Below are 24364 nucleotides of genomic sequence, written 5' to 3'. Positions count from 1 at the left end.
TTAGCATTCAAAAGTCTTTGGCTGGAACAATAGGAAAAGTTCAAAGTTCATCCCATAATCATAAGCAGACATCTTTCTCACTCCCTCCTCCCTCCTCCCACTCCCCTTTCTTCCCTATCTTTGCGGAGGATAGACTTAAGTATCTCCCCCATCCCCGCTCCTCAACCCCGCTCACTCCTCTTCCTCAAGATGATCTCTCATTTCACAATGCATTGTTTTGTCCACAGCTAACAACTTTTGGTTAGGTTTCTGACATTCCTTAAAAAAAGAAAAAGAAAAGAAAAATTAAAGCAAGAGATTTAGAAGCTCAGACTTCGAACGCTCCAGCTTACTCAAAGCATATGTTAGCTTGTGGGGACCTCACAACCACACTCCGAGGCGAAACTCTTGCCAAATCACGTTATGCTACTAGAGCTGCTTATTTGAATTTTCCCAGTGAGGCTCATGCAGTGTGCTGTGTGCTGTGCAGAGAACGAGAGGAGCTTGTAAGACTCTGTCCCTTCCACCACACAAAGCCCTGCCCACTCTTTCTTTTGCAAAACCAAACATTCCTTCTTGTAATCCACAGTTTGATATCTGCTCACTTAACACCATTGTGTTGGGTTGTGTGTGTGTTTTTTGGTGTGTTTTTTTTTTACAGTGTGCTTTCCTGATGAAATCAGTCCCCGTTTCCAAAAACAAAACAAAACAAAAAAAGTTTGAGGCACGCAACAACATTGGACTGCAGGTACAGCTGACTTGCATCGAGCTACGTGGCTTTGCTTTCGGAGGCGGCATAGACAGCCGCACGCTGTGCCTGTAAATCTGCAGTTTGAAATCTGAGCACAGTAGCCTTCAGAGACCAGAGCTATGCTAAACTAACTCTCCATGCTTTGGTTCTCAGGCAATGGAATGTTAGTACTTTCTCTGCTCCATTTCCCCCCACCCCTTTCATTTTACTGCTTATTAGCAAATAGGCGTATTATGAATACCAGCAAGCAAAGGGCTTCTTCATCCTTGTTTTAAACCAATTTTTACATTGAAACGTGTGTGTGTGCGCGTGTGTGCATGCATGCTTTAAAAAAAGAAAAGATCTGTAACAGGAAAGTAACATCTTGAAAAGGCATTTGATTGAGCATACATGCCTGAATCTAAGCAGTCCAGGGAGCATGTATGGGAAAAGGGATTAAAAGGCAGGAGATGGAGCGGGAAGCCAGGGCAATTGCCTTTTCAAGTTCTAGGCATTAGAGGGCAGTTCAAACACTCCAATCAGTTATTTTTTTTTTGTATGTGGTAGGGCAGCAGAGTGGAGTTCCCTTTAGCCCCTGTGCCTTTTGATTATTGAAAAGTGGGTGGCACACATGTACATGCACACATATATACAGACATTGTTGCTGTTGTGTAGCTGTTTAGTCATGTCCGACTCTTCGTGACCCCATGGACCAGAGCACGCCAGGCACTCCTGTCTTCCACTGCTTCCCGCAGTTTGGTCAGACTCATGCTGGTAGTTTTGAGAACACTGTCCAACCATCTCATCCTCTGTCGTCCCCTTCTCCTTGTGCCCTCCATCTTTCCCAACATCAGGGTGTTTTCCAGGTAGTCTTCTCTTCTCATGAGGTGGCCAAAGTATTGGAGCCTCAGCATCACGATCTGTCCTTCCAGTGAGGACTCAGGGCTGATTTCCTTTAGAATGGATAGGTTTGATCTTCTTGCAATCCATGGGACTCTCAAGAGTCTCCTCCAGCACCATAATTCAAAAGCATCAATTTTTCAGCGATCAGCCTTCTTTATGGTCCAGCTCTCACTTCCATACATCACTACTGGGAAAACCATAGCTTTTACTATACGGACCTTTGTTGGCAAGGTGATGTCTCTGCTTTTTAAGATGCTGTCTAAGTTTGTCATTGCTTTTCTCCCAAGAAGTAGGCGTCTTTTAATTTCGTGGCTGCTGTCACCATCTGCAGTGATCATGGAGCCCAAGAAAGTAAAATCTCTCACTGCCTCCATTTCTTCCCCTTCTATTTGCCAGGAGGTGATGAGACCAGTACAGACATACATGTACAGACATACATGTGCATAATTCAGCGAATTAGAGAAAGCTTGTGCAAAACACTGACATGTGCAGATCTGCCACATCAACAACATGTTAAGCTGCTCCATTCTGGGGTGGGGGTGGCCTGCATCTGACCACTGTCTGTGCAGGTTGTTTTCCTGGTTGGGGTGTGTGGATGCTCTTTTGCAGTGAATGTATAGGCTTGATTCATGCTCATCTCTTACGATTGCTATCAGAAATGCCTCATCCAGTTGGGTGGAGCTGCAATGCTATCTTCCCAGTCAGTGGTGGAGCGTCTCCTAACGAGGGGGTGGCATTCCTCGCCCACTGCCGCAAAGCAGGGTGCACTCACGGCAAGACTTGCAAAAATGGTGAATGAGGAAGTGGGAGAGAATGTGAGGGTGGAGATTCACTCCGGACAATCTATCAGGGTGCTGCCAATGGCTTCCAGCTGGTTGGCCAGCAAAGTATAAAGACAAGGAAAAGTTTCTTACAGTCCTTTTTTTATTTCAGTCTTTACAGAGAGAGGCTATAGAACCCAGCCTCTTAGATAACAGCGTTTTCCCATGTGAATCTCCACCCACCATCTCTCCCACTTCCTCGTTCGCCACTTCTGTGGGTGCTGCTACGTGCCCTCTGTCTTTGAGCTCTTTGCTCTCCTACTTTTAAGGCTCACTGGGTTCTGGGAGATGGAGGTTCTGGAATGCTTTCTACTGACAACGTGCCAGCCGACTGCTGCTCTGGCTCTGCTTGCTCCTCCTTTCCCATTATTTCTTACAGTCCTTCTTTATTTCAAACTTTACAGAGAGAGGCCATAGAACCCAGCCTTTTGGCGGTTCACTCACTGTGAGAAGTGGGGTTACAGGGAACCAGGCAGAGGGCCTTCTGGGTAGTGGCCCTGTGGAATGCCCTCCCATCAGATGTCAAGGAAATAAACAACTATCTGACTTTTAGAAGACATCTGAAGGCAGCCCTTCAGATGATGGTGGTGGTGGTGGTGATAATGATGATGATGATGATATTGGGAGCCACCCATATTGGCTGGGGAAACCCAGCCAGGTGGGTGGGGTATAAACAAATTATTATTATTATTATTATTATTATTATTATTATTATTCCCAACTTTTCCCCTCATCTACCTCTGAGCTGTGACCTTCCACAAACCCTTGTAAATCTATACTGTCTTCCTCTTCCTCTTCCCTGGAAGGGTCAGGATTGGGAGGCGGTCTCCACCACTCCTCTTCCCTGACACTATTTCACTTTAGGTCAGGAGTAGGAAGCCTGTGGCTCTTCAGTGACTGGCCTACAACTGCCATGATCATTGACCATGTTGGTTGGGGTTGATGGGAGCTCAATAGCACCTGAAGGTTCCCCACTTCTGCTTTAGATGAATTGCTGGCCATTAATGTAGGGATCAAGGCCCTCCTTTGTGTACATTGGATCTAAGTTAAGGAATTTTCATTTTAATCCAATCATGTTTTTAATGGATATCTTTGTTGGTTTTGCTTTTATATGTTATATGCCACCTTCTTATAATACTTCTAATGAAAGCACAGCTCATATATTTTGTAAATAAAATAAACAAGTATAAACTATTTCACCTCAGCTAAGACTTATCAACACTTACCTTTCCTTCGCTCTTTCCTGGCACAGTTTGCAATTTAAAGCTCTGTGGCTGAACACCCTCTTTCGTTCCAGAGCTTTTCCTGCAGGAACCTGCTCTTTAAAGTTGAATCGGAGCAAACGTCAATCCACCGGAAAAACAAATTGATGTTTGCTCCAATTCAGCTTTAAAGAGCAGGTTCCTGCAGGAAAAGCTCTGGCAAATGTATGGACACAGAACATTAAAACACAGACCTCTGGTTAGAAAGAACAGGGCAAGACGTAAATGTGGCTAAGATAAGCCCTGACGAAAGGCTACCCACACAGCAAATTAGGTGGGGGAAATTCTGGACTGTACCACTTCATGCTGTAGGTAGAGCCAGTGCTTTTTTTCTTTAAAAAAATGTTAAGGGGTACTCTCATTTTGACTCAAGAAAATCACCATTTTATAGTTCAAATCGTGAAAAAAATAAATACAGTAAATGGACAAAAGTACAAAGAGTCACAAAATGCTTAGGGGTATGCGTACTCCTGCGTGCCCCCCAGAAAAAAAGCACTGGGTAGAAGAATACAATTTGTGTTAACTGATTTTAATATTGTATTTTTAAATTGTTGTAACCTGCCCTGGGACCTTGTGGTGAAAGGCAGGGAAGAAAACAACATAACTAAACAAAGAAATAAATCTCTGCATAAAAAATCTGATGGGTGCTTTGGGAGAAAGAATGAGGAAGATTCCACTATAAAAGAAGATTCAGACCTGAAGCCATAGTGCCCCCCAAGTTCTCTCAAGTTTGTGACTGTGAAAGCTAGAAGGCTGGAGTTCTTCCACAGAGCCATGCATGAAATATTGAAATGCAGCTTGCTGAGAATATGGGGGCCAATGAAATCCAGCCACGCTGCAACACCCATGAAAAACCGCAAGTAAGAGAGCAGAGTGAAAGTGGATGCATTTTAACATTGGCCTGTATTTGTGGAAAATATATTTTTTCCTGTAGATTACATGCATCTCTAGCTGTTACGGAATGCAAACATTTGCTGTAGAAGAGCAAGGTCACCTTGTTCCGAACAGTGAAACATCAAGACTCTAAAATATTCCAAAGTATGGTATTAAAGTCAATACCAAAACAAGGCAAATGTTTGCCTTTTTTGTGTCAACAGCTGTGTGTATTCTATTGAAATCTTTCTAAGGGTGTAGTTACCCTATAAATGCGCATAGCAACTTGTGACAAATTGGTTAAGTAAAGAATCAGAATCAAGAATCAGAATGATGTATTGTTGATTAACGTTTTGTCATTGCAATTTAGAAAAGAGCAGAGATAATAATGAGACCTTCTCAGCAGGATCTGGTTAAGAAACAACTGCATCCAGACTCTATATTACAGAAGGATGAATGCTAAACGTAGCCAACCTCCCTCCCTCCCTCTCCCTCTCCCTCTCACACAGAATTCATTTCCTTTCTCTGGACACAATTGATTCTTACACTGATACTTTAAGAGTACATTCTGCATCTTGAGGGAGGGTTCATTGTTGCAAGGAATTTTATTAAATAATGCAGGGAGGAAAATCATTTTGAGTCTCTCAAGATGTAACTAATGTGAATCACAAAGAGATGGCTGATTGCTCTAATTCACATCCAAGGACTCTTCCATTTTTTATCCTCACAACAGCTGTCACTAAGGTGGGTCAATCTGTGGGAGATGGTGATTTGGCCAAGGCTGTCTGATTAGCTTCATGCCCGAGTAAGAATTTAGCTATGAGGTGCCATAGTCTACCTTCAAATCTGCCCACTGCCCTACAGTTTAGGAAAGGAGGCTGGGCCCACGAACACTGCCTCAACACTACTGGCACATGATATATGTTTAATTATTTCATGAAAATTATACATTGTTCAATTATTGTTGTTGTTTTGAAAAAAGAAAACTTCTCCAAGTGGTTTACAGTGACAAAACCCAATGAAATCACCATTAAAATAGTTTAAAACAACTATTTAAAACATTCAACAAACCAACAATAGTAAGGTAAAGGTACCCCTGCCCGTACGGGCCAGTCGTGTCCGACTCTAGGGTTGTGCGCTCATCTCACTCTAGAGGCCGGGAACCAGCGCTGTCCGCAGACACTTTCGGGTCACGTGGCCAGCGTGAGGAAGCTGCTCTGGCGAGCCGGCACCAGCACAGCACACGGAAACGCTATTTACCTTCCCGCTATAAAGCGGTACCTATTTATCTACTTGCACTTAGGGGTGCTTTTGAACTGCTAGGTGGGCAGGAGCTGGGACCGAAAGACGGGAGCTCACTCCGCCGCAGGGATTCAAACCGCCAACCATACGATCGGCAAGTCCAAGGCACTGAGGTTTTACCCACAGCGCCACCCCCGCCCCCAAACCAACAATAAGCTTTAAAAACCATCAATAAGCTTTAAAAAAGTTCAAATACACATCAGTGTTCTACGCATCTTGTTTAGAGAAAAATAGTAGCTGCTGAAAATAGCAGCTGATGAAGAGCAGACATTCTTTCTAAGGAATATGTTCTTAAAAGATTTAGTTACTTCTACAGACAGCTACACAATTTGAGATCATCTGTGTTCTGAGGTTCACCTTTTATAATAGCAATATGTCTAGTTGCGTGTTGAGGTCCCCCAAAACCCCTTCCCCAATAACTCACACATCACACGTAATTTTTGTTTAAGGTTTTTGGCATAATTTTGGTCACAACTTTATTTAAATACAAATTGAGAGTGGTTGCTTAGGCATTGGTTGACTATCTGTCACCCCCCGCCATGGGGGACAGCACTGACTCCCTAGTCAGTCCCGGAGGAACAAGGGACAGAGTCAGCTGGAGCTGCGTCACAGGCCCTCAGCTACTCCGCGCTTGTCCCTTGAAGCTTACGCGGCCCGCACCCTGCCGTCAGGGTTTGGACGAAGGGGATGGTAAGCTTCAGAATTCCTTTAACGGAATACCCGTCAGCAGCAGCATTGGAGGGGCAGGCACAGCCAATCCATACCCCTCCATCAACCAATTTTTAACCAATGCCTAACCGCCAACCTTACAAGTTGTGACGATTTGCTAAGCAGTAGGCAAAACCCAAAAGGCACGCACTAATCAGCCGATTGGAAAAATTCCTACTGGGCCCCCACACCAAGGCGGACGACCCCATGACAGGCAGAGCAAGGTCAAGGCGCAAGCCCCAGCAAGGGAGGGCGGGCGGGAGATCTGGTGTCCACAGCAAAAGAGAAAGAGAAAGCTGTGGACCCTGCTTATATAAGGCCATTAATCCCACCCCTAAATTGGCAACATCAAATTTGCCCCAGCAACAACATCCTCCCATCTGATCCCAGGCCTCTAGCTATCTATGGCCTGGCCACTAAAATGGGGTTTTGTTCGGCCCCAACCGCAACACGTGCTCTCTTTTGATGTGAACACGCTTTATAGAATGTCCAGTGTCAAAACAACTCTGTTAAATGCAGAGGTAAGCTGGAAAACTCCAAAAACAACGAGATAATGTTGGGCATTCCAGCAAACCCAGGTTTTCTACAAGTGTTCATTTGACAGGGCGCTGCAGTTAGCACTGACTCATATACTCATATACTCATATAAGAGTATATTTGCAGCTGGTCTCATTCACACATTACATTTTAATTTTTACATTTAGGAAACCTTAGTTGTGCACCTAAAAGTGAGATGTTAATGACATGACCCCGGAGACAATTCCTGCCAACCTTTGGTAGTATCAGCACTGTGCTACAACATGGGGAAGAAATGACAGAAATCTTTCTCTCCAACTGATATTTCATTTTCAGACACACCAAAATTGAAGGTTATTATGAAATGAAATGAGGTGCCAATCAGGTCATTTAGTGCAGGAATTAGCAAAGATCAGATTTTTCCCAACATCCCTAGCAAACCACTGTAAAACCCATTCATTTTAGCAGGGGATGTACAAGATAACTTCCCTTGTAAATTATGCCCAAAGTTAGTGTAGTGCAAAAGAAAAGAACTGGCTTCTGCTCAATCACTTGGCATTTTAAATTTGCTAAAAAATGCAGCAGGATTTTATTTGGCAACTTCTGTTTTTACCTTTCATTTCAAAATCTCTGTCAAAAACCGAGGAGGCCATTGACACTCAACTGGCTCAACTCCCAAACAATCATTTCTATATTGAGGCTTAAAAAAAGAAAGTAAGTAACTGAAAAACATGATGATAGGCTGTAGAACAATTCTCAGTGTGAAGAAAACTGTTAACAAATGTCCAGAACACATTGCAGAAGCTAAGAATGCACAGCTGGAGAAGTGTACTTGTCTCCAAGCTGTATATTCATAATTTGTGAATTTGGAAAGCATTGCAACGGCTGAGATTTGCTAGCAGCTGATATTCGCCAGCTTTGCATGTATTTCTCTCCATTCATTGCTGAGAGTTACAGATGTTCTCTCCCACATGAATCACACCTGCAAGCCTTAAAACAAGTTTTTTGTTTTATATATAAAAATGGAGTAGCAGATGCACCAGGCTTGAAGGCTCATGAAAAACTGACAGAAAAACATGCCTTAATTCCACCCTCCCCCCGGTTCCAGACATTATTCTTGTGATACCATTGCAATGACCGCCAAAGTTTCAAAGTTTTAGCTAATTTTATATTCTAATACAGGCCAGTCCCTTGAGACGAATGGGGGGGTTGCTGAACATGTTATGGCTGCTGAGTAGAAACTGCATGAAATTGTTCCATGTAGCCAGCCATTTGTTTGTTCTGACTAGAGCTCAGCCAACATTTCTCATAGGAAATTTGGGGGCGGGGGTGGAATGCCTAGGATTCTTATTTTCTTACCTTAAATAATAAAGAAGGCTACTTCATAGAATTTCCCCTGAATATGCCCCATCTTTTGTAGCTGCTCTCAACTCCCTGCCCCGCAAAACTAACACGCAGTGCCTCAAAATGGTGCCAAGGTATGGGCTGTGGTGGAGGATACAAAATGGTGGCCAGGCTGCCAAAGCAGTTTTGGCTTATGCGGCAGCACACACAAAGTCCTTAGGGGAAAAGAAGCTTGCTACTACCACTGCGAATGGTGCACCCCATCGCTGAGAAACCCTTGGGATAATTTCTTCTCCCCGTGAGAAATTTGGTAAAATGGTTCTCTCAGCTATCTTCTCAACAACAGGGTGGAGCATGTCAATATGCTATTTGTGCAGAGAAGTCCAGATTTTCCGGGCCAAATGCCCTTTTCCAAAGACCCGCAAAGCGCGCAAGCAGCCCATGTGTCATGGCCCAGGAGTCAGCTTCGGCTGCTGAACAGCAGCCTGAAGGGGGAGAAGGCAGAAGGACTCTTCCTGCAGCTGATCAGCCTCCACAGAGGAGAAGGCACTGCGGAGAACTAGCTGGCACTGATGAGAACCAGTGGCAGAGCCAGCTGATCTGGTGCCTGGGATGGCACACATACCCTGCTCCCAGGGGCGGGGCCAGCCACCCATGTGGGCGGGACCAGTCGGAGCAGGATGCTCCGTGGGGCCTCCAAGGGGTCTGCCTGCCTCTTCCCACTCAACCACCCTACAGCAGAGGGGGAGGCAGCGGGCGGACCGTTTGGGGCAGCATGGAGCCTGCGGGCGCCCAAGCCACCCCATCATTCGTGCCACCCAGCATTTTATCACCCCCCTCGGCAGTGACACCCAGGTCATACCGCCCCCACCACACTCCCCTTTCTCCACCCCGATGAGGACCAGCTGGCTTTGGGCGTCTTTTTTAAAAATATTTTTTATTAGAAATTTCAACACAGTAATTTATCCCAAATACATCATCCTCATCCCCCCCCCCATTTTTCCCTCCCCAAGAAAAGAAGACCCCCTCCCCCTAGACTTTTCTCAGCTCCTCTTTCTGGTTTCTCGGCACATGTTATTCTCTGCATTTTATAAAATTGTAAAGATCCTTAACTTATCTATCTGTATATTACCAATAAAAAGTTTGTAAATGTTTATTCAAAAGCCTGCCAAGGAGTCCAGTTCATTTTGTTGTTTCTTTAAGTACTTTGTAAAAGGTTCCCATTCTTCTTTAAAGTCACAGTTGTCCTTATCACGTAGTTTGTGTGTCAATTTCACCAATTCTGCATAGTCCATCAATTTCTCTTGCCACAGTTCTTTAGTCGGGATTTCCTCCTTTTTCCATCCTTGTGCTATTAAGACTCTTGCCGCCGTTGTCACATACATAAAGATATTTTTCAGTTTCCTTGGCAGGTCTTTTCCTACAGAGCTTTCAGCAGCAGTCAGGTGCCTATGTTTCCCAGCCCGACCTTGCTGCTGCCTGCTCTCCATCTGGACCCTTGGCTCTGTGGCCATCCAGATTCCCTGACCTCTGGGCTGGATCCTTGGCTCTGTGAACATCTGGATTCCCTGACCTCTAGACTGTCTGAATCCATATGCAGATTCTGCTCTCAGGCACGTGTTCCTCAGAGGTTCCTAGCCGCTGCTTGCTCGGCAATGGGACTTAGGCAGGGCTGTGACACCTTGTGGCAAAGTTCTCTGCATGCATGGATAACATAAGACCACAAGAAGAGCCTGTGGGGCCAGGCCAATGGCCCACCCTGCTCTTACAGTCACTAACAAGATGCCTGCGGGAAACCCACAAGTAGAACCCAAGCACATACTTGCCTTCTGGGTGGATGTGAAATGGGAGATGGCGGCAGCTTATGTTGTGTTGCTCTTATGATTCAGTACATGGGTTTACTCATGACTGCTATTTCACTATGCCCGTGGATGGCGACTAAGAAGTTAGGTAGTCCAATGCTCCCAGTTTGTCTCTTGTTTCAATGTGAAAATACTTACAGTCAGGCCTGTTGGCACCAATCCAAAGCAGACCATTTGAAAAGTGGCCCAAACCACCACAAATCTTGCATTTCAGAAATGGAGCACATTTGCTCGATGTCTTCGTTACAAATTTAAACAACCGTTTCAAAACTGGTTTAGCTGCCTTAACTCCCCAGGTAGCCAAAACAGTACTGTGGAGGGCTAGGAATCTCTAATCGGAAACCATTGAGAATGTCACAAACTGCATGTCTTAGTGTTCTTGTACAGAGGGGACAATTAAATCAGTTTTGAGTTTGTGGTGTTGAATATTTTTTTTTTTGCCTTGCCTTGGAACAAGGAGTCGTCACCTCACATCTGACAGAGAGAGGGAGAGAGAGATCCGCTTCTGTGTGGTCTAGAACCCGGCTCATCAGAAAGGGAAGAGTGTGGCTCGGCAGCTGCTAATTTATTTATTTATTCTTGCATATGTATTCCCTCTCCCCCCTTTTCTTTGGTCCACCAGGAGCTCTCAAAGCAGCTTGAGGCCTTAATGGAGTGACTGAGTACGTCATATGTTTTGCTTACCAGGGAACCTCATTACACCTTCTTCCTTTAGCAGCTGAGCAAAAGCAGCTTCTCTTGCCGCTTGCATGCTCCCAGTTTGTCTCTTGTTTCAATGCGAACTTTGAAAAAGATAAACCAAGGTATGCCACTGCAGAGCTCACAAAACCATGTGCAAACAGGGGCTTCTCTGTTAAGGACAGAGCCTGGGGATTCTCTGCATGTGAAGACTCTTAACACACACTGGGATTTCCTGCAAGACAATGAGCAGGGAATGTGTTGTGCACTTTGAGAATGCATACCTTCCAACATTTCTCCGACGAAAATAGGGATGTTCTATTCCAATAATAATAATAAAATAATAATAATAATAATACCCCACAGATCTGACTGAGTTGCTCAAGTCCTCTGGGTGGCTTCCAACATATATAAAGCACACAATAAAACATTTACAAACTTCGCTATACAACACTGTCTTCAGGTGACTCCTAACGGTTGTATAGTTCCTTATCTCCTTGGCTCAGGGGTCGCATAACTCCAAACCCTCCAACTTTCCTCCAGTGAAAATAGTCCTAAGGAAAAGCAGGACATTCTGGGATCAAATCAGAAACCGGGATGGCTTCTGTAAATCTGGGACTGTCCCTTGAAAATAAGGGAAACTTGGAGGGTCTGAGAATGGTTTGCAGTGTTGGCATGAAAGCAGGAATGACTTTAGTGCAGAGATTTCCTTTGACGTTACCTTCTCTCATGCAGTGGGAACTCGGGGCTTATCTGTACTACAAACATAAGGAGGAATTCAATGTAGTGCTAAGCAGATTACTTCATAAGCACAAGCATTTCTGCTTTCCTGATGGGATGATCTGCCCTCATCTCCCCCTGCATGCTCTTCTGGGGGTTTTCCCCAACAAACACCCCCAAACACAAGCCAGTTGTGGAAGAGGGGGCATGTGGAGGGAGGAGAGAGGCAGGAAGTGGAAGTCACTCCACTGGCTTCTGCTGCTGGAACCAGTTAGTACTTCCTTCCCTTGTATTGGTTTCTGGCTGCAAAAGTGTCATGTCTCTCCTCAAAGAATCCTGGGAATAGTGGCTTGTGGTGCTAAAAATTCTCTGTTCTCTGTGGTACAGAAGAAGGAATGACTGTTAAACTAGTTTAAGTCTGTGCAGATTCCTCCTGCAAACTTAACCACAGTCTCCAACATATTCTCCAATGAAAATAGGGATGTCCCATTCCATAATGATAATTTTACTATTTACACCCCACACTGGGCTGCCCCAACCACTCTGGGCAGTGTCCAATATATATAAAAACATAATAAAGCATTAAACTTTTCCCAAAAAAAACTTCACTATACAGGATTGCCTTCAGACAGCTCAGGAGTCAGATAACTCCATACGCTCAAACATTTCTGCAGTGAAAATAGGGGCACCCTAAGGAAAAGCAAGTGGAAGGACAGATCCTGAAGCTGAGGCTCCAATCCTTTGGCCATCTCATGAGAAGAGAAGACTCCCTGGAAAAGACCCTGATGTTGGGAAAGATGGAGGGCACAAGGAGAAGGGGACGAGATGGTTGGATAGTGTTCTCGAAGCTACCAGCATGAGTTTGACCAAACTGCGGGAGGCAGTGGAAGACAGGAGTGCCTGGCGTGCTCTGGTCCATGGGGTCACGAAGAGTCGGACACGGCTAAACGACTAAACAACAAAAGGAAAAGCAGGGCATTCTGGGATCAAATCAGAAACCAGGACGGCTTCTCTAAATCAGGGACGTCCCTGGAAAATAGGGACACTTGGAGGGTCTGACATAGATATTCCATGTCACTTCCGGTCTCCGAAGCCATTATAGTTCAACAGGACTGCTCCTTTGTCCGCCTGCCTGCCCTTATTACCTACCTTACGGATGCCTGAAATGAAACGAAACAGGACAAAGCTGAGAGTTATTCATGGGATAGATAAGAACATACTCTCAGCAGAGGCAGGCTGTGAAAGAAACAAGGGGTGAACTTATCTGTCAGAAACAGGAAGTTCTGCTTCATGTCTTTTCAGTGCATTTGAGGGAGTGAACTTCTTTTCCTTAAAAAAAATAAATGAGGAAAAAAAACAATATATGTATGCACTCTTAGTTCAGGGGGTGTAGTATATTGTGGTGTGGTTTAAGACTGGTCATGCAAGCCCAGCAAGTGAAATACGCCTTCAAGCTTAGCTGAGGGGAAAGTGATTATCATTGTGGCAGGCAACTTGTAGCAGAAGCAATTTTGCCCTGTCTGGGCACAAGACTCTGGGTACAATTCAATACAGTGGTACCTCGGGTTAAGAACTTAATTCGTTCTGGAGGTCCGTTCTTAACCTGAAACTGTTCTTAACCTGAGGTACCACTTTAGCTAATGGGGCCTCCTGCTGCCACCATGCCACGGCTGCACAATTTCTGTTCTCATCCTGAAGCAAAGTTCTTAACCCGAGGTACTATTTCTGGGTTAGCAGAGTCTGTAACCTGAAGCGTCTGTAACCCGAGGTACCACTGTATAGCAGACTCTCCAAGTGTCCCCATTTTCCAGGGGACAGTCCTGGATTTACAGAAGCCATCCCGGTTTCTGATTTGATCCCAGAATGTTCTGGGTTTTCCTTGGGATGTCACGTCTCTGTTTAAATTGGAGAATTATTGGAGGGTATGGAGTTAAGGAGATAAGTAACTCTACAACCTTTAGAGGACATCTGAAGACTGCCCTGTATGAGAAGTTTTTAAATGTTCCATGTTTTGTTATGTTTTTATGTATGTTAACGTTGGTAGTAACACACATGCATGTTATGTATGGTAGTTGCTGCTCTTGCCCTCTCGTAGGGGGAAGTTTATTCTTCTTGATTTGCTGTGTGTTAGGTCCTTTGCCATTTTATTGCTCTGCTACCCTGTCATGTTCTCACTTGGTGCTCACATGATTTTAGAAACTCTGCAGATGTCCTCCATTTGCAAACTCAACTCAGATTCTCTTAGCGCCAGTTCCTTTTGTTTTAATCAGACACAAACTGAAAACAAATCAGATCATCAACATGTGATCCTCACTGTTCTCCAATCCACAATTTCTTAACTTGGGTTTTTTAAAAATAATATTTTTATTTAAACAAGACAGGCAAAAGGAAAAAAGATCGCACCACTATTAACACAGTGCAAAACAGAGTCTCAGACAACAACAACAATTTTATTATTTATACCTCGCCCATCTGGCTGGGTTTCCCCAGCCACTCTGGGCAGCTTACAGCATATATAAAAATATAATAAAAGCATGAAAAACCTCTCAATACAGGGCTGCCTTCAGATGTCTTTTAAAAGCCATATGATTCTTTATCTCCTTGACATCTGAAGGGTGGGCATTCCACAGGGAGGGCGCCACTGCTGAGAAGGCCCCTCACCACAAAACCTCTCACCACAGAGGGGAAGGAGGAGGAACCTGGAATGCAGAACACATCAATCCAGAGATTTAGATACAATATGAATGTTCACGGAGGGGAGTGGGCAACATAGATTGTTATAGGAATTATATATATATAACATAAATGTTCAGAAATATACAAAGCAAACACATACATAAGTATGTAAACCATCTGTCTGAAATAGTACAGGATCCTGAAGCCATTTTGACTCTCCCAAATTGACCTCAAATATTTCTCTACAAGGAGGAAGGAAATGGAAAAAGCTTTCCAATTGTCTTTGGACTGTAGGAGCTCACACTTCCCTGTAAATACAGTCTGGCAAGTATCTGTTAAGCTGAGCACACTAACAATATGCGTAAGAGATTCAGGAACTAAGTATTTACCATCTCAAAGGAATGGCCAGGCAACCCAGAAATGGCAGTCAGATAAGGCATTATCAGGTATCCTGGCAGACAGGAGAGAAGCAACACACTCAAATTTCTGCTGGGGACCACCTCTTTCTGTGAAGTATGGATGATGTTTTTTGGGGTGGTCTTGAGTTACAGGGTAGGCAATTTCAAAAGTCTATATAAGAGCTTGGACACCAATGTTCTGGGTTCCTCTCCTCCATCCATGTGGGGGGGAGTGGGGGACCCTGTTGCAACAGTTTAATAAAGATCATGCTTACTAGTTGCTTTGCTTCTCAATATTCTCCAGCTGGCCTTTGTTATTTTCTCCTACCAATAGAGAACCTACTTAAGGACTCTATACGGGCTCTTAGATACCCCATAAGGGAAAGGGAGCAGTATTTTCCTTACAACTGTCACACACCGCCCCTATCTGCACCACCCCAATCTCTGAGCAATGTGAGGTTCCAGGGGTTCCAGGCAGTTGACCCAGGGACAGCAGAGTCTGTGTTGTCTTTATGATATATGGTTTTTATACACATATATGCAACCTGAGCCTACGATGGAGGAGCTCACATTAACACCGTATTACGGGGTCACCAACCTAAGGCCCATGGACCGGAAGCAGCCCACAGAGGTTGTTTGACCAGCCCACAAGCTGCCCTTGAACTGAGTTGCCTGTTTGCGTGCTGTGCTAAATTGGTGCGGTGCGGGAACTCGCTTCCCCGACGCCGAAAATCGCAGGTGCGCACGCTCCATGGGACCGATTCAGCCCAAGCAAGATAAACCTTGCTGCCATAGAAGGTTTTGTTTCTCTCATCAGCACAGCCTTGGATTCAAGCATAAGTCAAGCATGGTTCTCACTCCTTATCTTCGGCCTGCTTCTAGCCCAGTTCTCTTACACACCCGGCTCTGGCTTTTGTCCTTCTAGTTTCCAGCCTTTCTTATATTAATGGCCGATACTTAGGGGCCATTATGGCTCTTGCCTGGCTACTTGAACAATGGGATTCTCCATTAACCCTGGCTGGATCCAGAAATTAGAAGGGACTCATGCAGCCTACCCCACCAAACACACAACACAATTTATATTTATCTCACTACGTAAATAATACAATATTTGAGTACCCCTCACTTGTTCAGGGAGAGGGGGGCTAGTTATTTCTTGCTTTCTAACACGTTTGAGTGTTAGATGAGGGTGAGACCAGGACACCTATTTCTAAATAAATAGCCACACCTCTGAATGTGTGCCACCCATATTGCCTTACAAGGGAAACACAAGTTGATGAAGAATCTTTGGCTGCTCATATGGATTTATTCCCATTATTCTGAAACCAAATAATTGGTTCGTTGAAAGGACCCAGACACAATCCTAGGCACCAGCTCTTTACAACAAACACAACTTTTTCTTTAAATATATCATTTCTTGTATTCTCTCCCCCTCCTTTTTAGCCTCCACCCACATTTTGCTCCAGTCAACGAATCTGAGACGCATCAGATCTTGAGCGTTTGCTGGGATCACGCCAACATTCATAAAGTCAGACCGTGCCTGCCTCAATATGACTAACATATGGTCTTAACAAATTTCAACAGCACTGTATATAAAAAGAGAGCTGATCCAGAAACTCTTTCTGGTGTGTGTGTGTGTGTGTGTTGTTTTAAATCTCTTTTCCCCCTCCCCCGCTTCCACCCGTCCCCCCTGCTGGCTTTCCGTGTGGCACTGATTGTTGCTAGGATTTGGTCTTCTTTGAAACCGCTAGAGTAAATGCTTATTATTTCTCCAAAATGAAGATTTTTTTTTATTTGCAGATTTATGTCTTTACTGTTAGATTTTGTGTCATTGTCTCCCAGAAACAGGCTCTGCACATCTTTGTGGTGATTATAGAAAATGCAGTCATGCTTTTTTCCTTATGTGAAAAGGAGCTATAATATACTCTTGGCTCTGAGTCTTTTCAAAAACATTTTCCAGTAATAAAAACCCTGTAGCAATATCCACAGAAAAGCACTCAACTTCTATTTAAACATGAACCCTACATAATTCTCTCTCTCTCATATATATTGCTTAAATCCATTTTTATCCAGAAAGGTACACTATTTTGTAGGGAAAATGAGTTGCAAATGTTGTTGCAGTGGGTAGATTAAGTTGTTTAAATACTGGTTCACATATATTCTCTTGCACTCTTTTGAATAACCAGAGCTACATCTCTGTCTGTACATACCACTACTTCATAAAAAGCACTTCTGTTCATTAACTTAAGTCCTACCAGACAGCCTCTAGTTTTAAAAGCCATCTGGTGACTGATAAGAAATGTAAATACTTATCTCCCTTCCTAAGGCCAGTGGATCATAGCCAAATGGAGGATGAAAGCTTTAAACATGCTACCATCTTGGTTGTAATCTGCTGTTACACTGGAAGCGAGATTAATAATGCAATGGGGTGGGGGGTGGGGGAGATGTCCAATTATCTTTCCTATTCAGCCTTTTGAAAAACTTCTGGATTGGAGAACCTGTAGTCTTAAGGCAAATGCATGCTTTCCCTCTGTGCCCCTGGGTTTACTGATAACGACTAATTATACCTGCACAAACAGAATATGTAAACAGTGCTCGGAAATTAAACATTTTTCAAACAGCATATTCTGTAATATGCAAAATATGTGGAGGTTCCCTGTTTTCTGCCAAGGCGGTGGGGTGGTATCAGGTGCTGCTTGTTTCTAGGATTAGACTGATGATTGTTTACCAGACCAGGAGTGGATTTTTATGTGTGGAAGGAATAGACTGTTGACATCTGGAAATCCTGTACAAATGAGTGTTCAAGTTAGTTTTCATGGTTAGGGACTGGGTGGTACATCAATATATTGTTCAAAAGGGGTTTGAAGCCCATATCGTGAGGTCGGTTTCATAATTTTTGACCTGGCAATATATTGCAAATCATGCTCTGTGTGTGTGTGCAATTTTCACAATGTGGGAAAAACTGTGAAGCCAGCCAATGCCTTTACATAGCTCTATCCAGTGCTATTTTTCTGGGGGATATGCAGGGGTATGTATACCACTAAAGATTTCGTGAAGCTAACAGGAGAAGAAACTATTTTTTTAAAAAATTAGTTTCTTCTCTAGCATGGTGAATCGTCAGTTCCGTCGCTACCCCCAATGACGTCCTCATTCCCTGTCACAGTGTTTCTTGATTCTCAGACAGAGGCGAGCGTTTAATGTGTGAAACAGTGTGGAATGTGGATGTATGGTGTTTTACTGATGAATGCTATTGTGAGCTGTCAGCTGTATAATATGAGGTAATGCATGTTCTTTGTACTTTTGTCCACTTACCTTATTTCTTCCCCTCAATTTGAACTATAAAATGGTGATTTTCTTAAGTCAAAATGAGAATACCCCTAAACCTTTTAAAGAAAAAAAAAGCACTGGCTCTATCCTTATTTCAGACATCATAATATATCATGATGTTTACCTGGTGATATAACACAATGTTGAAAACCAGATATCCCTCAGCCCTACTAGGGACTTCAGCAGGTAAATTTTCTCTCTCCTGTTGTGGTCCATTTTCTCTCCCACCAGTTGGCCCCTAACTAACATCTCCTGGTCAGCTGCCTGACTTGTTCTCTTAGACTTTATTCCCCCTGCTGTGAGACAGAAACAAGAGAGTAATACAGTGGTACCACCAGTTACTAATGGGATCTGTTCCGGAGGCCTGGCCGTATCCCGAAATCCTCATAACCGGAGGCACCCTTCTGCGCAAACGCACGGCGCACAGAGCACTTCTACCCATGCGTGCGCGGCGAAACCCGGAAGTATACAGTTCTGGGTTTGCCACATTCAGAACCCGAAAGTTACGATACCCAAAGGTGATGTAACCCGAAGGTCTACTGTACAGGGTTTTGATGTAGAAAAAACAAAAGGCAGCAGGAGTTGCCTGAATGAGTCTTACAATGCACCATTCAACTGTCTTAGGTACTCCACTCTTGATTTATGTAGTGTTTACTCCTCATCCTTTTCTTCTCCTAAAGATATCCCACCAGGCAGCAGAGGTTTGGCACCAGAGTTTTCCCTCTTCCTGATGGGCTCCCTTCCCAGGTTGACAAGCTCAACCCACTAGAGTCCATCTTCGCATGCATGGGAAGTCACTAACTCAATGAGGGTTTAAGACCCCTGAGCTACCCCCCACCTGGTTTAGCTGGCCGGTCAAAGCTGTTTTCCGGGGTATGGTTGCTGCCACATGCTGGCAGTTTCTAGGAGCCACAGAGAAGTGAGTGCAGGGTGGGGACCAAAGGTGGACAAACTACCCCTGAAGGAGCACAATGGGTCCCCCACCAGAGGACCTATAAACACCCTATGAACTCCCAAGCTGACTTTACAACAATAAAACCAGTACACATGAGAAGAGTGTTCAATCCACACTAAGACAGCTAATTAAAGTATAACTAGATAAATGCATTTACATGGAACAAAAGCATCTTAGCCATCACCTAAAACCAAACATTTTGTGCCAATCACTCTCTACGCATTTCATCTTTTGACATTTTACTTTCTGTTGTTGGCTTTGCAATTAATTACCTTGAAGTGTGTTTACTTCCACTCCAAGATTATTAGTGGTTGCAATAAACCAACTAGGTGCTGTACGTTTCTTGCTGCTGTTTGCTTCCCAGTCCATTTATGGTTCTTATCTTATGATCACATGTTCTTCCAAAGAAGGAAATTTTTCAAGTAGGCTTCTGATAATCCTAACCCTTGAATGCAATGTCAACAACAATGGTCTCATCTGGAATCAAAAATTCTGCGCAGCTTTTCTCATATTGTGTGTCCAAAGCTGAATCAAGTTTGATCGTTTCCCAAAACCGTTCCCTAAAACCTGTCCTATTTTTATTTTATTTTTTATATTCTGCATTACTGTTATTCTTAAGGTTACTGTTCCTTAGTTTGCTTCAACCTTCTAAGTTTGTTATTTATTTTCGTAGTCCAGAGATAAACTGAAAAGCATTTTTGCCACTCGTTTTTACCTTGGGCTAACAAACAGTGTCTTGGATTAAAAAAACATGTGAACAGAACTCTGCTTGTGAAACAGGGCTCCCAGACCTCTCCCCTCTGAAAAGCTGAGAGTGATGGTCAAGGAACTCTCTTGAAAGATACTGGATGTAGTATAGAGAGCTGCGTGGAGGGAGGGATAATTGATGGAATTTAAGAGAGTGCGCCTGGCTCATGCAGAAGTGCCGTCTTGCAGACCACCTTTGGGCAAATGGATTCCCCATCCATATCAAACACTGATAGTGAAGGCTATGGCTTACAGGTTTCAGCTCACAACTTCTGAGTAGATCCTTGTAGCAGGAAAGGTGAAACCTCCTGAATATCTGTAGAACACATTTATAGGGTGTGTGTATATGTGGTTGATTGGGTAAGAGAGAGAGAATGAGAATCCTTAATTCATCAACAGCCTTGGCCCTGTATACCTGAAGGAGCAGCTCCACTCCCAACATGCAGCCTGGGCACTTGAGATCCAGCTCTGAAAGCCTTCTGGCTGTTCCCTCATTGTGAGAAGTGAAGTTATAGGCAGAGGGCCTTCTTAGCAGTGGTGCCCATCCTGTGGAACAACCTCCTGTCTGATGTCAAAGAGGTAAACAACTATATAACCTTCTGCAAACATCTGAAGGCGGCCCTGAATCAAATTTTTTAATGTTTGATGCTTTATTGTGTTTTTATATGCGTTGGTAAGAACAATAAAATTGTTGTGGTTGCTGCTGCTGCTAATTTCCGTTGTGGAGCTTTTAATATTTTGCTATAACTCTCCATGGATAAATTGCTGACTTACAATTAACATTTTTTGCTGTTACAAATTATACCTATGGCACCTTTTTCTTTTGATTCCTTTATTTCAAATTTGTAATAACAACAGCAGCCAAAAGAGCAATGAGTTTGTACTATCATGCTCAGAGTATTCCATTTAAATTAATGGGCATGTCTAACTTGCATCCATTAATTTCAAGAGGTATGCTGTGAAAAGCATTTAGTTGGAAACACTGAACCACACAGTTATTTCTCAAACCTTATGGGTATAGTTTATGAATCGTGAGTAGTTTCTAAGCTTTTTTTGCTGTGTCCTACAGCAGGGAGGAATGATTTCTATAAGGAACTAGTCAGCTTCACCAAAATGCTAAGAACATGCAACGACAGTACAGCTCGCTGGGTCTGAATCTGCAAACAATGATAAGTTGGGGAGAGGAGGGGGAAACCCCAGACATCACAGACCCCGTGACAGGTTGAGGAGACATTTATTTATAATGACTGAGAGGCTCTCATTAAAATGGAACCTCTCACCATCTGGGTTTGGGTTTTCCTGATGTGGGGTCAGGATCCTTTCAGTGCTCGAGATGAATAGCGAAGCGTAATTTGCGTTGGATATTGTGGCCAAACTGCAAACATTTTGTAGTTACATTTGCAAGAAAACCAACTCTAACCACAGTCCCAGGGCACAACAATGAGCAAACTCTCTCCAGCTGCACTACTGTCTGCAGTAACCCATCTGAGCGGAGCACTGACAATCTTGCCACTTTAATTCTCAGTCTTGTCTCGTTGCTGGATGGCTGCCATTAGAAACAGCAGTGTAACTTCATCTGCAGGAAAATGTTTCCCTCTGCCATATGGGGGAAACACACAGAATCAGATGAGGAAGAGCCTTTGGAGGGCGGGGAGAGGAGGAAATCATCAAGGTGGGGGTGGGGCATAAGGGAAGAGAGGGTGGTAAATTTGTCCAGATTGAGAAAGGAATCAAGATTGACTTCAGAATTTTTCATGTTATGCTACTGAGAAAGGGCTTCTGCTTCAGCAGAACTGTCTGAGGCGCAATTCATATATTACTACAAAGGGAGCCTAAGAATGTTTAGATGGAAGAAACTTTGAGACCTTCCCAGCCGCTGGGAGATGTGATGTTTCTATGGGAGGAATCTGTGCTATTCAGCACCCCATGATTCCTTTATTGAGACAAATAGTGCACAAAGTGTGACCTTCAAGCTGAGTGTTGCATCCATCAGTCATATATTGTGGCTCACTTTCTGATTCCAAGACCAAAAAAGAGAGGAGCAGTAATAGGTTGTGCACCTGGCTCAGCTACAATACCTGCCTGCTAGGCTGCATTCAGATTGCGGAATGGAAGTCCAGGACTGATCTAGGTAAGATTGGAGTGAGGTGGGGGAAAATAATGGGGCAGTTGCTCCCACACTGCTGTCATCAGGTTGCAGGATGGCTGGAAGGGGCTTCTGACACTTTAAGTCACTTGGTTCCTTGCATTTCCATTTGTCAAGAAGCAAATTTTCTTCTCTTCTTTGGCAATCACTCATAGCCCAGTAATATCGTCTTCCATAAACATGGTTTTAACAATGAGTCCATAAGTGACTGTGGGGGCCAATTCTGGATCCACATGTCCTTCCACAGTGGGGGCATTGGTTTCCGGGCGGGAGTTGATCACGGTGTGGATTTGCCAAGCATGCCTTCCTCTTAGCACATTTCTCCTTTGCGTCCTGAGTTCGAGTGTCTTCAAAGACCATGGCACTTTTGGTAAAGGCTGTTCTTCAGTTGGAATGCTCACAGGCAAATGTTTCCCAATTGTTGGTGTTTATGCTACATTTTAAAAAATTTGCCTTGAGACAGTCTTTAAACCTCTTTTGTTGACCACCACTTCACTTACTGAACTCAAAGTAGCAGTGTCTCAATGAAAGTTCCATGAGTCCGGATGTCAGGGCCTGGACTGAGGAGGAATGGTGGAGACTGCCCTGCCTCCTTCTGCACTTTCTGGAGAAGAGGGAGACAGTATAGATCAGGGGTCAGCAAGGCTTACCTTGCCTGGACTGGTTCACTGCTACAGTGCCCCCTCCATGGGCCGGATTGCGGACATGCAAGAGTGAGCGTGTTGGCAATTTCCGGCGTCTGCACAGACACAATTTCTGGTGCTGCGAAAGCGAGTCCCCACGCTGTGCTGCATTGGTTCAGTGCAGTTCACAGGGACTCACAGAATGGGTGGCTCAGTTCGGGGGTGGCTTGTGGGCTGGTAAAACGACTCCCATGGGCCGCTTGTGGCTCATGGGCCTTAGGTTGCCGACCCTTGGTATAGATTTCCAACAGTGGTTTGCAGAAGGTCACAGTTCAGAGGCTGCAGAGGGGAGAAGCTGGGAAATATTTGGAGAGGAGCAGGAAGAAGAAGAGGCACCAGGGTAGAGACAGCAGACAGGCTCGGTGTCTTTAGAAAGCATTCCTGACTCCCCCTCTCCCAGGACCAGATGGGCATTGAGCATGGGTAGGCAAACTAAGGCCTGGGGGCCGGATCTGGCCCAATCACCTTCTAAATCCGGCCCGCAGACGGTCCAGGAATCAGTGTGTTTTTACATGAGTAGAATGTGTCCTTTTATTTAAAATGCACCTCTGGGTTATTTGTGGGGAATAGGAATTCGTTCATTCCCATCTCCCCAAAATATAGTCCGGCCCCCCCCACAAGGTCTGAGAGACGGTGGACCGGCCCCTGCTGAAAAAGTTTGCTGACCCCCTGGCATTGAGAGTAGTAGAACAGAAAGTTTAGAGGCAGACAGCTCAGATCAGCCAACGTAGGGATGACGTATAATAGGAGAGACGGAGGGGGTGAGGCTTTACTTGGAGTAACACCATTATCCAAGAGAGATCACATTTCTATGTCTCTCTCTGTGAATATTAAATAAAAGACATTGGTAAGAGCTTCTTGTATTTCCATTACTGGCAGACTGCCGTGAGGGAGGGAGATCGGATTCCCTGAAACCTGGCACCAATGGTCCTCTTGGACAGGAAGGAGTGTCAAAGGACTTCCTGTTTCAAGTTGAGCCTTGCTTAAGGATGGGCAAATATGTCCATTTCAATTTCTATGGTATTTTCACAAAAGTATGTGTTTCTATGCAATACTTTACCATAGCTTAGCATTTTTGTTTATATTACTGCATTGCAAAATTCAGACAAGTATGAATTTCAAAGGACAGCTATGTTTCGGTTCGCATATTGTTTCAGAAAATGCGAATTTGATAAGCTGGCCTTGGGCAATGTTGCTCCTAATTCTACACTCTAGCATCTACATTCCTGCATCTGTTTTCCAGATGAGCATATATCTTCTTCTTTCCATTTGACACTATTATGTAGTAATCTGTTGGGCCTACTTGTCACGGTACCTTAAACAGTCCCTGCCATTTTACTAATGTTTTGCTGTTGGGAGTGGTGGGCAGCTGCAACACCTTACTTTAAATATTAAATAATACCACCTGATCTCTGTCTCAGTTCTTATCCCCAAGTGATCACCCCTTTTTTTTTAACCTCAAAACTGATCCCCCGGTTTCTCTCCTTTTAAAAATTCATCTCTTCAGATTACACACAAATTAATTTCCCTCTTTACTGCTTCCTCTCAAATTTGTCAAAGCAGAAAAAGGGGGAAATTCCCCCCTTTGGTTCCCAAAGAGAAGATACCAAAGAAAGTTATTTTAAAACAATTAATGCTATCAATTCTATTTCTTTTCAACCTGATCTGTAAGTTTGACTCTTCTGCATCATTCAGAAGAAAATGTACATATTCTATACATAATTTTGCTAAATA

At 44.0% G+C, this 24364-nt stretch overlaps 1 long non-coding RNA gene across 1 annotated transcript in view; it reads left to right on the top strand.

Annotated features, from left to right (window-relative positions):
- Positions 1–576: 576 nt before the first annotated feature.
- The window catches only part of LOC309522204, a 74368-nt gene continuing 50580 nt past the window's right edge, over positions 577–24364 (top strand). The window contains exon 1 of the long non-coding RNA XR_014214976.1: positions 577–727. This is a non-coding gene — a long non-coding RNA (uncharacterized lncRNA). The remainder of the gene's footprint in view (positions 728–24364) is intronic.

Source organism: Podarcis vaucheri (assembly GCF_965113315.1).
Source record: "Podarcis vaucheri genome assembly, chromosome: 17".
Classification (NCBI taxonomy): Eukaryota; Metazoa; Chordata; class Lepidosauria; order Squamata; family Lacertidae; genus Podarcis; species Podarcis vaucheri.
Note: the sequence above shows the minus strand (reverse complement) of the source record. Positions and strands in the feature narration are given on the sequence as shown.